We start from the raw sequence: 7,869 nt of genomic DNA, 5'->3' as shown, positions 1-7,869 counted from the left end.
CATCAGTCACTAGAACCACAAATTACCATGATGCGATTTTTATTTACGCAGCCCCCCATTATTTCCGATATGCGGTGCCGACTACGCCGACGGCTTTTCGACCGAACGAGCTGTATACGCTATCGCGTTAAAGGAAGAGGCGCCGTAGTGATCTCCGGAGCAATTTCGACCACCTGGCAACCTTTAACGAGCACTGACATCGCGCAGCACACCGGCGCATTTTGCGTTTCGCCTCCATCGAAACGCGGCCGCCGCGGTCGGGTTCGAAACCGAGTACTGCGGCTCAGTAGACTGATCTGACCTCACGTCCCTTGATAAGTACGACGTCACATCGGTGGCGAAGTGTTTGTGCAAACAACTTAGCTGACAGCATTAGTGAGACGAACTTAAGATTCGGCGTGATCGGTGCGTCCTTTTCACAAACATGACGACCACTCGGAAGCACCGGCTTCGCGTCCTTCTTGCTATGCAGAAGTCAGCGCCGTCAGAGGACGCGTAGCTATAGTATGCGGCGGTAAGATTTCGGCAGGGATGGACGCGATGCCGTCCCTGCCGAAATCTCTTCCTTCTTTCACTTCGTCCATCATTCCTGCCCCCACGACGCGGTTGATTCCGGCAAAATACAAGACACCCAAGACCAATTTAAAAATTGGAGGACGCTTAAGGTTCGTCTTTAAGAGTGAGACGCGACAGCGTGTCGCAGCGTTGCAGAGGAGTACACGGAACGCCATTGCCCGTTCGGCGCGACGCGTGGCCCGTTGGACAATTTAAGGAAAGGACGCCTGTGTCATATATCTCGAAGGGCACCCGAACCGGGCCGTAACGGAAGGAAAATGAAATGAACAATTGCTTTTAAGGAAAGGAAATGATGCCTGTCTCACATTTCTCGCTGGACACCCGGATCACGCCGTAAGGGAAGTAAAAATCGATCTATCGATCGATCAATCAATCAGTCAATCGATCAACCAATCCATCCATCCATCCGTCCATCCATCCATCCATCCATCCATCCATCCATCCATCCATCCATCCATCCATCCATCCATCCATCCATCCATCCATCAATCAATCAATCAATCAATCAATCAATCAATCCTTAACGCTATCGCGTTAAAATCCCTTCCCTCACTGCGCGGTTCAGGTGTCCACAGAGATGCCCCCATTTTTCGCTCACGGCCAAAGACGCCGACGACACCGGTTTTTCTGCGACACGAGCTCCTTAACGCTGTCGCGTTAAAACAGCAGAACGCGTGTCATTAGAAGCTAGCGCTTTACAAAAACAAAAAGAAAGAACAAGCGCGAGCCTCGTGGTTACGCATCCAGCCAGCGCCTTCGAGAAGAGCCGGTGTTGCACCGCTATCATCGTTGCAGCGTTGCCAGCTTGCCCTGGTGCATGCTCGGTCGTCGCTGTCTACTTGCCACGAACCGGGCGCACAACGCGTATGCTTAATCAGCGATACTGAAAGTGAACGGCCACTTCACGGTATACTCGGGGACAGTTTTCTGCTGAGTTGTTGTTGAGACTGGAGGAAGAATAAAAAGGAAAGTGCACGGGGCTGCCCACTGGCTCGAGCTGAGCCACAATCGCTGACACGTGCAGACAGTAGGGGAGTTCAAAGAGATGTGAGATTGAAAGAGAAGACGCGCATCCCAACAACCGCGTCATCCGAAACGGCGATGGTTTAGCAAAAGATGCACCCGGTGACAAGGAGCCCAGGCCGCATTGGTGAGAGCTCCCAGCCCCGCACGGCCAGGAAGCCACCACGCTTTCTGTTGCGACGCAGGGAGCGCGCACCGCCAGCTTAAACGCCTATATATTTCCCTCGCTCACGCCCTGCACTGCATTGCCATAGAAAGGTCCCCGAGTGTACTCATTTTTTCAGCGTCGTTCTGCACAGATGAACTTCCTCCTGGAAAAGGAAAAAAGTTTGAGGACGCTTAAGCTTCGCCTTTAAGAGTGGAACGCGGCAGCGTGTTGCAGCGCTGCCAGGGAGTCCACGGAACGCCATCGCCCGTTCGGCGCGGCGCCTTGCTCGTTAGACAAATCGCTCGGAGTCTCTATATCCGCCACCCGAAAATATCACGAATGGGCTGCAGTGACGTGGCCGTTTTGCGTCTCCATTGTGATTCTAGAGGACAGGAAAGGTGCAGTACCTGTCTCACCTATCGGTGGACACCTCAACCACGCTTTGAGATGTGGCCTAGAGACTCCGGGCGATTTGTCGTCGCGCCGAACGGGTGACGGCGTTCCGTGGACTCCATGACAGCGCTGCAACACGCTGTCGCGTTCCACTCTTTAAGGCGAAGCTTAAACGTCCGCCAATCTTTTTCATTCATTTAATTAATTACAATGATTTCATTAACTCGTCATCGCGTATCACACATCGATCACTCATCAATCACTAGAACCACAATAAACATACTATTTTTTTTACGCAGCCCCCGATCATAGGTCGCCGATTTGAATCCCTCCCGCGAGCTAGGCTCTACAGCTAAGTAGGAAGTTTGTGCTGCACGAAACGCTGCATCGTATGACGCCATCCAGAACATTCTGCGGCGAACGGTTAGCATGATACGATTTTTTTACGCATGCCCCAATTATTTCCGACACGCAGTGCCGACTACGCCGACGGCTTTTCGACCGAACGCGTTGCACACGCTGTCGCGTAAGAATGACGCTGCCAGTGGCGAAGCAATTTCTTGACGGCAGGACACCATTTTTGCTGAGTGTAACGACCACCAAGGAACACGCTTGAAGTGAAACGCGGCACGGTTATTTCATATTCAACCGATCTACCCACCTCTGCCAAGCCTTCTGCTTGTTCACTCACCTTTCCTTCACGTCAGCTGACTGGCCAGTTTTATCAGACACCACAAAGAGTACGTCATCACTGCTCAAGGCCTAAGGACACCGACGCTGCATTGCGACCCATAGGGAGCGCGCCGCGCGTGCTGTATTTCCGTCTCTATATAGTTGCATTGGGCATGATGTTATGCCCCACGGTTTCCAGCACCATAGTGATGCTGAGAAGAAACTGCACAGCTCAACTTAGTTGTTGCTCGGCCTGGGTTTAAAGCCAATTCACAACCATGCATTAGAATACCTCAACTATAAATAAGTCAGACATTGAAGGCAGCAAGAGTTTATTTTCAAAATGCACAAAATTCGTGCTCCAAAAATAGGCGCTCCAACACAGCGCCTTTAAATTAAAAAAAAAAAGCCTTCACGCCTTTAGAGACTGCTATTGACAGGCGCTTAGCGTAGATGTGTGGAGCTGGCTGTCGGACGCCGAGTGCAGCGCCTACGGCGTATTCAGCAGGTCAGCAGTGAGCAGCTGACAGCTCCAGGGTGACCAGCCAGTGTCGTCTGCCTTGCAGCCACTTGCACGGTCGTCGCCATCGAAGCAAGGGAGCTCGCACGATACGGAACGCCGGCCTTCAACAAAGGCATCCACGCTTCCTTGGAGCCCGTTGCCAGTGTACGTCCTTGTGCGGTGCTTTACCCTCGTCAGCTGCTCTCGGAGACTATCCTGCTGACAGCCGCCGAGCCTCGGCTTTATCGGGGACCACACGGACTGGGGCCGGTGCAGGTCACGCCGCGGCGACCATATGAAGCGGTCTTCCGGCTTGGCCGTTTCGGGAAGCACAGAAAACCACGACCCCTCGTCAGGAATTTGTGCTTCGGGCGAGCTTTCTGCAGACGAGTCCGAGTGTTCGTATTCGATGCCGAACTTGTCAATGAGTGGGAGGATGTCTTCGATGTCGTCGTCTGGAACCGACGAGTAGGACCAAGAGTGGCGACGACTGTAGCCTCGCCCCAGGTCGGCGAAAGGTCTCGGCTCTCGAGCGGCTTGTCTGCCTCCGAAATGCGTGTAGCAACGGTCCCTATACAGCCGCTGCTGATCGTGGCTGAGCAGCCAGCCTGCCTCGTCGAAAGGAATGTCTTGCAGCGGCCGACGCTCCTGGCCCGTCCACCGACCGTGGGAGTCGTACAGCCTTCGCTCGGGCAGCCTCCGTGGGAAGCTCCTGGTTCGCCGCCTGCTGCTAACGGCCCTGTCAGCAAAATATCCGGGACACGGGAACGGCGGCGACACGCCGACCGGCACAAGGGATGGTTCCATGGGCGGAGGTGGCAGGGGCGGACACGGGGAGTAAGCCATAATTTCTTGATACGGGAGGCCAGGGTGAACAACCTCACCGAGTCTCAGGTAGCCCAGCTCGTCAACGATGCAGCTAGGCGCAGTGTGCAGGGGCGGCGAAGGCAGGGGTGCATGGCGACCATCCGGCGGGAAAAAGCTGCCTTCAAGCGGTGCACTCGGGGAGTAAGAACCGTAGGTGGCCGTGGCCCCTGCGTACGGGCCCATAGGGTGGACGCCGGGGCTGCGCCGCGTCCTCTCCTGGTGCCGCAAGTCTCTCGGACGCAAGGTCAGGCCGTCTTCACGGTTGGTTTCTGGCGATGATGGGCGGACTTGTTTCTCCGAGGCAACATGTTGTCGCTCAGGCCTGGAAAGTATAGTGTACTCGACGGGTTCATGAGCCGGCGTGCCGCTTTCCTCACCGTGCCAACACAAAGCATCGTGACCGGCTTCCTCGCGGCAGCACTCATTCTCAGTGCCATCTTCCGGCTTTCTGTACTTGTCACTCGAGTCACCCTGCCGACTGCAGTCGTCGTCTTCTCGCGCGTCCTGCTTGCTGGTGCATGTCTTTTCGTTTACGGCCGCGCTTCCGTTGCTTCGCCTTCTGTGGGCTCGCTTGAGCAACGAGTCAAACGCTCCGGACTTTTCGCCTTTAGCGGAGCTCGGGAGAGCAGCAGCAGATCTGCCGAACTTGCCTTCGCCGTTGCGTTTCTGGTTGCTCGTCCAGTTCTTGCTGCCGCCAGCCTTCGGCGGTGCCTGTTGCCTTGCTTTCGGTCGCGCTCCGCCGCCGTTGGCCAACTTGTCTTGGACGCCCTTCTCAACGGCGTTACTACGACAGTCCGCCGAAGCACCGCTTTTGCGGTCGCATCTGTTCATGCTGAGACACACTGCTACTACGTATACCGTTGCTGCGACGCTACTCCGATGGGCGGCGGCCGCTCGAACGCCGTACTTGGACTGCCGGCTGCCTGCGCAGCGGCAGAAAAGCACAGACGCATGCAGACGCCGCAAAAGGCAGCACGAAATTTTCGCCCTCGAACAACGCTTATCTGGAAATCGACGGCGCGTTACGCTCGCGCACTCGGCCGCAGAAAAGAATCGAGCGGGGAAGGGTGCACCGCTGACGAGAGTATTGGCGAGCGGCAGTGACGGCGCGCATTTTCCTTTTCGTCTTTCAGAGGCGCGCGAATAAGCAGAAAAAGAAAAAGGCAGGCAGAAATCGTTCCAAGCCAGCGTGTCGGCGATAGCGATACTGAAGAGAACAGCAGATATACACGCAGGCATTTTTGCGCCCGTTTGCACACGTAGTACAAGTGGACACTGGAATCAATTAGCAACCATTTTATTAATTTTATTCCCTGCGTCGCCCACCCGCAAGCGTCCCGATGTGATTTCACGTCCTCACAGCTCCGAGAGCGCGTCGTTGAATTTGTCTCGCAACGCAGGCGTCAGTCCGAGCGGCTGTCCTCACCATCGGCGGTTTCACTTCTGTGGATGACCTCGTAGTCTTCCAAGTCGTCGTCTCCGTCTGTCTCCGCAGCGTCCCCGGTGCACGCGGGGACGGGTGTCTTGCCTTCGCCCGGAGCGGCTTCGCCCAGCGCCTCTGGGTGGTTCTTGGCAAGCGACGCCCTCTTCTTCTTTCTTGGCGCCTGCGTCCTCTTAGCAGTCTTCTTCCTGGCGGGGAAGCCTTGGAACTTGCTCGCGGCGTCTCCGAGGAGGTGCCCGTTGAGGCATTTGATCACCCGCAGCACTCGGTGCTGCATCCCGGCGGCCAGCACCCAGATGAGGATGAGTAGGAGCGACACCGCGCACGCCCCGAAGAAAGCGTGCACCGAGCCGCCGGCCGGGGCCCTGGTGCGGAAGGCCGCCTGGTCGAGGCCGCCGCGCTGGTACATGGAGCTGGTGCAGGCCCCTTTCATGGCGGACCACGAGGAAAGGCGCTAAGGCGATCCGATGGCACCCAAACCACCTTTCCCCGGCTTCTCGGCAAGTCTCGCAGCCACCTTCAGCGACCCGATGGCATGGCCGGGGCAGCAGCACCACCACGACGCGCCTTCGGTCTTCTGCGGCGGGCGGATGAGGAACAGCGCGCGACCGCGTGCTTCGTGCACGTGTGTCGAGTTTTTTTTTTTTTCTCTTCTTCGCCGCTGCCTCATGCGTCGCTAGCAGCGTGCCATTTGAAGGCGCTCTGACGGCGGTTATTTTGGCGAGCTGATAGAAGCAACACGTCAGTAGAGCCGGCTGAAGAGCGAACGGCTAATCTATAGCGAGTTGAAATAAATTCGGGCATGCCACACGAGAGCGACTAGCAGCGAAAACGATGCGGACATCGCCAGGCTCATTGATGTGCCATCTGTTGTTAGGGCAGCAACGGAACGGGTTTTTGTGCCATTGCAAACACCCCAAGCACACTGGACCTGAACACAGCAATTTATAGCAACCGTGGCAGCTCTTCATTGGAAATGGTGATGGAGCCAGAGTCTTCCGTGTATTTTTCGATGCGGTAAAGAAAAAAAAATTCTGTCAAAATCGTGCACATGTGCTGCTCGGCCCAACCGCGGTCTTTGCTGGCCAAGACCATAATGCGCCAAACACAAGGTGATATAAGCTTAGTAAAATAAAAAGTCATGGGTAATAAACTCTGTGAGGCCTAAGACGCGAGTACGAAGACTGCAGCGGAACGAACGGCTGCGAGCATTGTCATTTTCATCGAAAAACGTTTGCGCGGTTTTCAAAAGAAGGGACAGGTATGCACGTGCGAATAATGGTTAGGCTACTCGCTTTATGCGGCGTTTTCCCGTTGTTCGACCAGCGGAAATCATTAAGGTCGTCTGAAATAATTTTTATAAAATTAAAGGGAGTGTCTAGAGCACAATATGTACCCTTAGCACTCAGGTGCTCTATTTACAATGTGTTGTCGGCTTGTTTCGAAATAGCGCATAACCACGAACGAATTGGAATTGGCTGGTGTTTTATTAAGAAATCAGGGACATTGAGAACAGGCTAACCCTATCAATTAGGTGGTAAGGTGGTAGCGGTGTGCCACTGCGCGTGCACAGGACAATAACACTAGAGTCTTAAATTAGTTTCAGAGACCCGTGACAGAATCTGAAACAATTTAAGAAACGAAACTGCCGGTGGGAATGATAAAATCGTGAAGACAGAAACATGAGTGTATGTTTATGTTCTTCTAGCGTTTTTTTTTGTTTTTTTAGTAGTGTCTCATAATGTAACACTCCTGTTGACTCAATTAAGTGCTTTTTTCGCGCTGGGAACCAGGATCATTATGGAACTTGAGCTGCTCTGTACATCCCCCCCCCCCCCCTCCCATTTTTAATCTTTAACGAAGCCATTTGACCGTCACACAACAAAAAAAACCTCTTAAAGTCTGGTTCGACCGACTTAGGCAACAGATTACCTTCGATCACTCTCTGTTCAGTAGTGCTAGCTACCACCAAACCGTGATTTGCAGCAATATTCCGACCCGCCGCGGTGGCTCAGTGGTTAGAGCGCTCGGCTACTGATCCGGAGTTCCCGGGTTCGAACCCGACCGCGGCGGTTGCGCTTTTACGCCCGTGTGCTGTGCGATGTCGGTGCAGGTTAAAGATCCCCAGGTGGTCGAAATTATTCCGGAGCCCTCCACTACGCCACCTCTCTCTCTCTTCATTTCCTCTTTCACTCCCTCCTTTATCATTTCCCTTACGGCGCGGTTCAGGTGTCCGCCGATATATGA

Source organism: Amblyomma americanum, chromosome 4 (assembly GCF_052857255.1).
Source record: "Amblyomma americanum isolate KBUSLIRL-KWMA chromosome 4, ASM5285725v1, whole genome shotgun sequence".
NCBI classification, from domain to species: Eukaryota; Metazoa; Arthropoda; class Arachnida; order Ixodida; family Ixodidae; genus Amblyomma; species Amblyomma americanum.
This window is presented reverse-complemented; position numbering follows the sequence as displayed.